At 36.0% G+C, this 7500-nt stretch overlaps 1 protein-coding gene and 2 non-coding genes across 3 annotated transcripts in view; all 3 read right to left on the bottom strand.

Moving 5' to 3' along the window:
- LOC141307895 (5S ribosomal RNA) overlaps window positions 1–105 on the bottom strand; it is a 119-nt gene extending 14 nt beyond the window's left edge. Inside the window, exon 1 of the ribosomal RNA XR_012346820.1 lies at window positions 1–105. This exon is cut by the window's left edge and continues 14 nt beyond it. This is a non-coding gene — a ribosomal RNA (5S ribosomal RNA).
- LOC141305341 (uncharacterized) overlaps window positions 1–7500 on the bottom strand; it is a 587365-nt gene that overhangs the window by 130721 nt on the left and 449144 nt on the right. The window lies entirely within an intron of this gene.
- Window positions 6757–6875, bottom strand: LOC141307202 (5S ribosomal RNA). Its single transcript, XR_012346157.1, has one exon. It is a non-coding gene; the product is annotated as a 5S ribosomal RNA (ribosomal RNA).

Consider the following 7500-nt stretch of genomic DNA (forward strand, 5'->3'; position numbering starts at 1 on the left):
GGTATTCCCAGGCGGTCTCCCATCCAAGTACTAACCAGGCCCGACGCTGCTTAGCTTCCGAGATCAGACGAGATCGGGCGCTCTCAGCGCGGTATGGCCATAAGCGAGGGCTGCTCCAAAAAGTGGGCTATTTAAAGATCAGCCTCCGTAAAAGCCAGCATATTATATAAATAGTGAAGAAAAGGCAAAAGCTTACAGCACCTGGTATTCCCAGGCGGTCTCCCATAAAAGTGTAACAATCGGCCTTATCAGCCGAGTTACAAGACTAAAATGGGGTCAGATTTAACTGTGAGAGATGACTAGTGGTTAAAAGAATGAGACATAAAAGAAAATTGGTTTAAATAGATTTGGTGTATTTACAAGGTTCACATAAAAGACTTTAAAACAACACGATAAAACTAGGTAAACTCTGTTAAAAGAATACAGTTCATTTGTCCATACCCTAAAAACAGGTAAACTCTGTTAAAAGAATACAGTTCATTTGTCCATACCCTAAAAACAGTCCAAGAACCCCAGTGTGTTGATAAGTCCAATGTGAGTGTCCACCAGTGTATATACAATCCACAGAAAGTGTAATCCAAAGTTTGCAGGTGGTGAATGGAAAGGTGAGCTCTAAAATTAGCAACTCCTCAATCCAACAGTTTGGTGACTGTCCTTTGTTTGTCATGCTGCTCTCTTATACAGTTGTACTTCCTGCTTCCTGTCATGTGTCTAGTCACATGACAGGCCAACCATCCATTTATTAAAGACACATACACTTAAAATGTTAAGAGTAATAAAATGGCCTAAAAAACATGTAAAACACTTAAAACTCTATAATACATTTAAATGATTGTAATAAATAGAGCGGTAAAACATGTCTTTCTAAAAGCCAGCATATTATATAAATAGTGAAGAAAAGGCAAAAGCTTACAGCACCTGGTATTCCCAGGCGGTCTCCCATCCAAGTACTAACCAGGCCCGACGCTGCTTAGCTTCCGAGATCAGACGAGATCGGGCGCTCTTTTTTTTTTTTTTTTTTTTATTAAAAAAATTTCATAATACAAATTTTCCAATGTGTGCTTCACATTAGAAGTCTCACGACATAAAAGAAATAAACATGAAAAAATACATCACATTATCATCAACAAAGCAAAAGGAACACATTAACAATAAGATGAATTTTCAACCAATAGAAACATCAACAATACAATATAGTTGTCCACACAAAGACGAAAGAAAAGAAAAAAAAATTAAAAATAAGATAAAATATAATCTACTCATCTCGTATTTTTTGTTTAAAATCATGCCTTTTATACTTAAGATTTAGAAAGCTCTTTCTCTTCCTGGCAATTTGCACATGAAATTCTCTAAAACATTACAAACTGTTGGTGTAAAAACATCATAAAAAGCTTTCAGCATATTTTCACTTTTAAAATACACATATAATTGTTCTACATATACTTCTATTTTCCTTTTAAAAACAGTCCAAACCTCTAACACCATTTTTTCTTTTTTGGCCACAATTCTTCTTTCCCAAATTGCGCTTTTCATTAACATTATACACAGATTTATAAACTTTTTGTGTTGACCCTTCTTTTCCCAACCAAACATCACTACTCTTTTCCATTCCATTACACTTTCATCCCAACCTTCGCTCACATCTTTAATTAAACATTTACATTTCCTTAGAAAATCCTCCAATTCTTTACAATATAAAAACAAATGTAAAATCCCCTCTTCTTTTTCATGACACACTTTACACATTGGATTTTGTTCCATTCCCACCTTGTTTAAAACAGACTCAGTAAAAACCACTTTATGCCTTATAAAATATTCCAAACATCCTAACTTTGTTTCAACACACCTCCCCCTCATGTTTCTCCATATATATTCTTCTTTTAGATCCTTGAATTTTTCCACCCAGTACTTATTTACAATCGGCTCTTTAAAAACACCATCTCTAAAAACACAATAAAACATTTTTACAGTACATTCTTTAAAATCATACATTTTTCCCCCCAGTTTCACAAAAATATTTCCCTCTGTTTGCTCTCTTTCCATACTCTCTATTCTTTTAATCCACTCTTTGGGTATTGCATTTTTAATAATTTCATATTTATTTGTTATTTCTTGTTTACTGTATTCTTCTTTTGCTTCCTCCATCGCATCCACAATATATTGTATCGGTAAAAAGCCCTCTTTAAATTCATACAAAACATCTCTCACTCTTGTTATCCCCACATCCATCCATTTTTTAAAAAATATTGCTTTCTCTTGTTTTAAAATGTTGTTATTTAAGAACAGAGGTTGATTTAAAATGTTTTCTCTTCCATGCGGATTGTACTCGATTTTCGTTAAAAAATTCCCCCAGGCACTAAAAATTTCTCTATAAAATTCGGGTAATCCTTCCGTCATCCAAATTTTTGTTTTCATCCATAATATTCCGTCCCCCATGTTAAAATCCCCACATTTGTTTAAAAAGTATTTCATTGTTTTTTTCCACTCAGTTTTGTTATCTTGTTGCAGGTATTTCTTAACAATTTTTACTCTCAACGCATTTTTTCGCTGTTCCACATCCATTAAACCTAAGCCCCCCTTCTCTATCGCCCCTAAAATCGTATTATGTGCAATCCTTGCTGGTTTCCCCTCCCATAAAAAGTCAAGAAAACATTTCTTCAACCTCCGTTCTGTCCATAAAGGTATTTCAGAAACATATAAAACATACCAAAGTTTAGAAACCATTAAAACATTCAATATTAAAACCTTCCCCTTCAAGTTTAAAGTTCTCAATTTCCAAAAATTTAATCTTCTCTCTATATCTGTTACTAGTTGCTCCCACATTTCATCTCTTACTTTCCTCTCATTCTTTCCCATTACAACTCCTAAAATCCTCATTTCTTCCACTTCCTTAAAATTAAAACAATCCATTAAAACCATAGCTTTACCAAATCTCATATATACCGTTTTCTCCTCATTTACTTTACTTCCAGACCCACTACAATATTCTTTTACCAACTTCATAACTTCTTTAACACTCTCTTTTCCCTTTACAATTATTGTTGTGTCATCAGCATATTGAAAAACTTTCCCCTCAGCCTTATTTCCCTCAATTTCTATCCCTATTAATCTTTCATTCTGTTTTATAGCCAGTCCCAAGGGTTCAGAAACAAGTGAGTACAATAATGCTGAGAGTGGACAACCCTGTCTTATTGACCTTGTTATTTTAAAACACTCTGTTAAAAACCCATTACATTTTATCTTTGTTAGTGCACCCTTATATAAAATCTCAATCCATTTAATAAAATTTTCCCCGAACCCAAAACTCCTTAAAACCTCAAATAAATACCCGTGCTCAACCCTATCAAAAGCTTTTTCAAAATCCAAACTAATTATATATCCTTCTTCATTTTTTTCTTTCATGTACCATATCGTGTCCCTTATACTCATTGTTATGTCGGCTATATCTCTTCCTTTGACTCCATATGCTTGGTTTGTTTTAATTATACTTGGCATTACTTCCTTTAATCTGTTTGCTAAAACCTTCGCTAAAATCTTAAGATCTGTATTCAACATCGTGATTGGTCTGTAGTTTTTTAGATCTACTTTTTCTCCTTTCCTTTTATATATCAATTTCATTAACCCCATCCTTGTTCTTTCATTAATCTCTTCCTTTTCAAAAATTTCTTTAAAAACCTCATTTAAAATCTTTGTTAAAACTTCTTTAAAACAGACATAAAATTCAGTTCCCAAACCATCTATTCCTGGACTTTTCTTTTTATTCAGTTGATTTATTGCTCTTTCAATCTCGTCTTCCCTGATTTCTTGGTCACATTCTTTTTTATGTTCCTCACTTACTTTTGCTTTTATCTGATTCAACAGTTCCTTTTTTTCCTCCTCTTCCACCCCCCTTGCACTAAACAGATCCTCATAAAAATTCTTTATTTCTTTTAAAATCTTTTCATTCCCTTCTACAATTTCCCCATTTTCCCCTCTTATTTCTTTTATCGTTTCAGCTTTCCCTCTCTTTTTTTCCAGATCAAAAAAGAACTTTGTACATTTTTCTCCCTCCACCACATATTTTGCTTTGCTTCTTAACCTCGCCCCCTCATATTCCTTTTCTTCTATTTCTTTCAGTTTCCCCTCCATTTCCTTTATCTTTTGTATGTCTTTAAATTCTTTATTCAATTCCATTTCCAAACTTTCCTTTATTCCTCTTTCTTTGGATCTTTTGCATTTCTGAATAGAACTACAATACCTGATTGAGAATTTTTTGATTAAAAACTTTACACTCTCCCACCATATTCTCTTATCCTCTTCATACATTCCATTTTCCTTTTCTTTTTCTATAATTTCTTTCACTTTTAAAACATAATCTTCATTCTTTAAAATCTGTGTATTTAAAATCCATACTCCAGGACCTCTTTGCATTTGACTCCAGTCCAACTTAAAAGATAAAATCTTATGATCGCTAAAACTTGTTTCTTTGTACTTAATATTTTCTATAAAATTCTCCACATTTCTTGTACATAAAACAAAGTCAATTCTAGTTTGGCATACAAACTGCCCTACTATTTGTCTTCTCGAAAATTCTTTTTTCTTTTCATTTCTTTCTCTCCACACATCTATCATATTGTTTTCATCCATTAATGCTTTTAATTCTTTTCTTCCTGTATCTGTTTTAAAAACCATTCCTTCAGCCATATCTTGTTTACTAAAAACTGTGTTAAAATCCCCCATCATAATTATTTCTTTATACTTCTTTACAATGTTTCTTAAAACATTAAAAAACTCTTTCTTTTCCTTCTCTTCCACTGGTGCATGTACATTCGCTAAAATAATTTCACGTCCTTCATAATTTACTTCTAATACCATACATTTCCCTATCTTATCTTTATACACTACTTTGCTTGCATTAAACACATCTTTCCTCGTTAAAAACGCTACACCTCTTCCAAGCCTTCCATCCCCATTGTTATATAAAATATCTCCTTCCCATTTCTTTTTATAGTCCATCATCACACTCTCTTTCCAGTTTGTTTCTTGCAAAGCGATAACATCTTCTCCTTTGCATTTTTCTTTCAGTCTTTCAAATTTTCTCATGTCCATCAATCCCCTCGCATTAAAAGTAACACAACTTAAAACCATTAAAAGAAATAAAAACAAATACCTAGAAAACATTATACACCATCTTCTCCCTCCAGCCCACTTAACACTTCATATCTGTTTACATTTGTCATGATTTTTTTCTTGCATTTTCCACATTTGGTTTTACCTTTAAGGCTCTCCTTCTAATTAGTCCTCTCCCCTCTCTGTCCTTTCCCATGTTGTCCATCTTTGCTTGCTCTCCATTGTCTGTTTCTTTGTTTTGATTTCCCATTCTTTGTCCATCTCTCTCTACGTCGTCCAGAAAACTTTTAGAAGTGTCCAATGTTTCCATTTCTGTCCAGTGGGTGTCTTGTTGTGTTGCATGTTCCTTAAGTTCATCGTTCCCTTTTTCTTCTTCTCCTTCCTCTCGGTTGCCTGTTGCTCCTTCTGTTTCTTTTTGTTGTAATCCTTCCTCTTGTGTTTCGCAAGTTTCTCCGTCCTCCTCGTTGTTTCCTTCACGCACCTGTCCGTCCACCTGACTTTCCGTGCCTCCTTCCTCGTCCTCCATCCAACACTCACACTTATTTAAAATTTGCTGACACTCCGGGCACCTGACTGCGTTACAGTCTCTTGCAAAATGTCCCCTTTCATCGCACTTGTAGCATGTAAACTCAGGGCACTCTTTTAGCAGGTGGTCTGGGCTCATGCACAGTCTACAGGTCTTCACCTGGTGGCTGTGCATCACCCTAAAATACTGCAACCCTTCTGCCGTTTCCAGCCTCGTGCTGTAAGGCAATGATGCTACCTCTTTAGGGAACCTTACCTTTAGGAACCTTGTTCCATCCTCTATTTCAGTGCCCGGGTAGCATCTTCTTTTAATTTTTGAAAGAGGTTTAACTCCCCATCCTTCCAATTTTCTAATAATTTCAGTGTCGTCCAGGTAGACGGGCAGGTGCATGAAGGAAACAACGTAATCTCTATTTTGCAGTTTTTTTATTTCACAGTTCACCCCTTTAATTGTCAGTCCATCGATTAAATCCTCACACGATTCCTCCTTTTCCATTGTTAATTCGAACTCTTTTCCTTGTCTTGGCCTTAACGCTAGAATTTTTCCATTTCCACACTTGTCCGTCACTGCTTTAATAATATCCACAGCTCTCACCTCATTTACATGTTCCACATTCACACTCAGTGTTGCCTCCTTCAAATATTTCTTTCCACTTGGGTTGTCTCTTGCGTCTTGTTTTTTCCTGTATCCTGCTCGTTGTTGATAGTCCAGTCCAGTGTTGTTTGCCATGCATGTCTCTCCGCCCAGTCCAGTGTCATGTACCATTCGTGTTCCTCCAGCCGGTCCTGTGTCATTATCCATTAATCCGTCCATTTTAAAGAAAAAAAAAAGCAAAAAAAGGTTAACCACCCTCCAGCCAACCGAGATGCTGAGGTTGGGTGGTTTAAAACTAACAAAAAAGCACAAAAAACTTAAGTTGAAGTAAAAGAAACACAAAAGAAAAATAAACAAAATGGAGGAGAGCCTTCCTCTCCCAACTGCAGCCAACTCACTTCCTGTAGCTCTCTAGCGCCTCAGGTGGGGGTATGGCCGTAAGCGAGGGCTGCTCCAAAAAGTGGGCTGTTTAAAGATCAGCCTCCGTAAAAGCCAGCATATTATATAAATAGTGAAGAAAAGGCAAAAGCTTACAGCACGTGGTATTCCCAGGCGGTCTCCCATCCAAGTACTAACCAGGCCCGACGCTGCTTAGCTTCCGAGATCAGACGAGATCGGGCGCTCTCAGCGCGGTATGGCCATAAGCGAGGGCTGCTCCAAAAAGTGGGCTATTTAAAGATCAGCCTCCGTAAAAGCCAGCATATTATATAAATAGTGAAGAAAAGGCAAAAGCTTACAGCACCTGGTATTCCCAGGCGGTCTCCCATAAAAGTGTAACAATCGGCCTTATCAGCCGAGTTACAAGACTAAAATGGGGTCAGATTTAACTGTGAGAGATGACTAGTGGTTTAAAGAATGAGACATAAAAGAAAATTGGTTTAAATAGATTTGGTGTATTTACAAGGTTCACATAAAAGACTTTAAAACAACACGATAAAACTAGGTAAACTCTGTTAAAAGAATACAGTTCATTTGTCCATACCCTAAAAACAGGTAAACTCTGTTAAAAGAATACAGTTCATTTGTCCATACCCTAAAAACAGTCCAAGAACCCCAGTGTGTTGATAAGTCCAATGTGAGTGTCCACCAGTGTATATACAATCCACAGAAAGTGTAATCCAAAGTTTGCAGGTGGTGAATGGAAAGGTAAGCTCTAAAATTAGCAACTCCTCAATCCAACAGTTTGGTGACTGTCCTTTGTTTGTCATGCTGCTCTCTTATACAGTTGTACTTCCTGCTTCCTGTCATGTGTCTAGTCACATGACAGGCCA

This window comes from Garra rufa, unplaced genomic scaffold (genome assembly GCF_049309525.1).
Source record: "Garra rufa unplaced genomic scaffold, GarRuf1.0 hap1_unplaced_002, whole genome shotgun sequence".
Taxonomy (NCBI): Eukaryota; Metazoa; Chordata; class Actinopteri; order Cypriniformes; family Cyprinidae; genus Garra; species Garra rufa.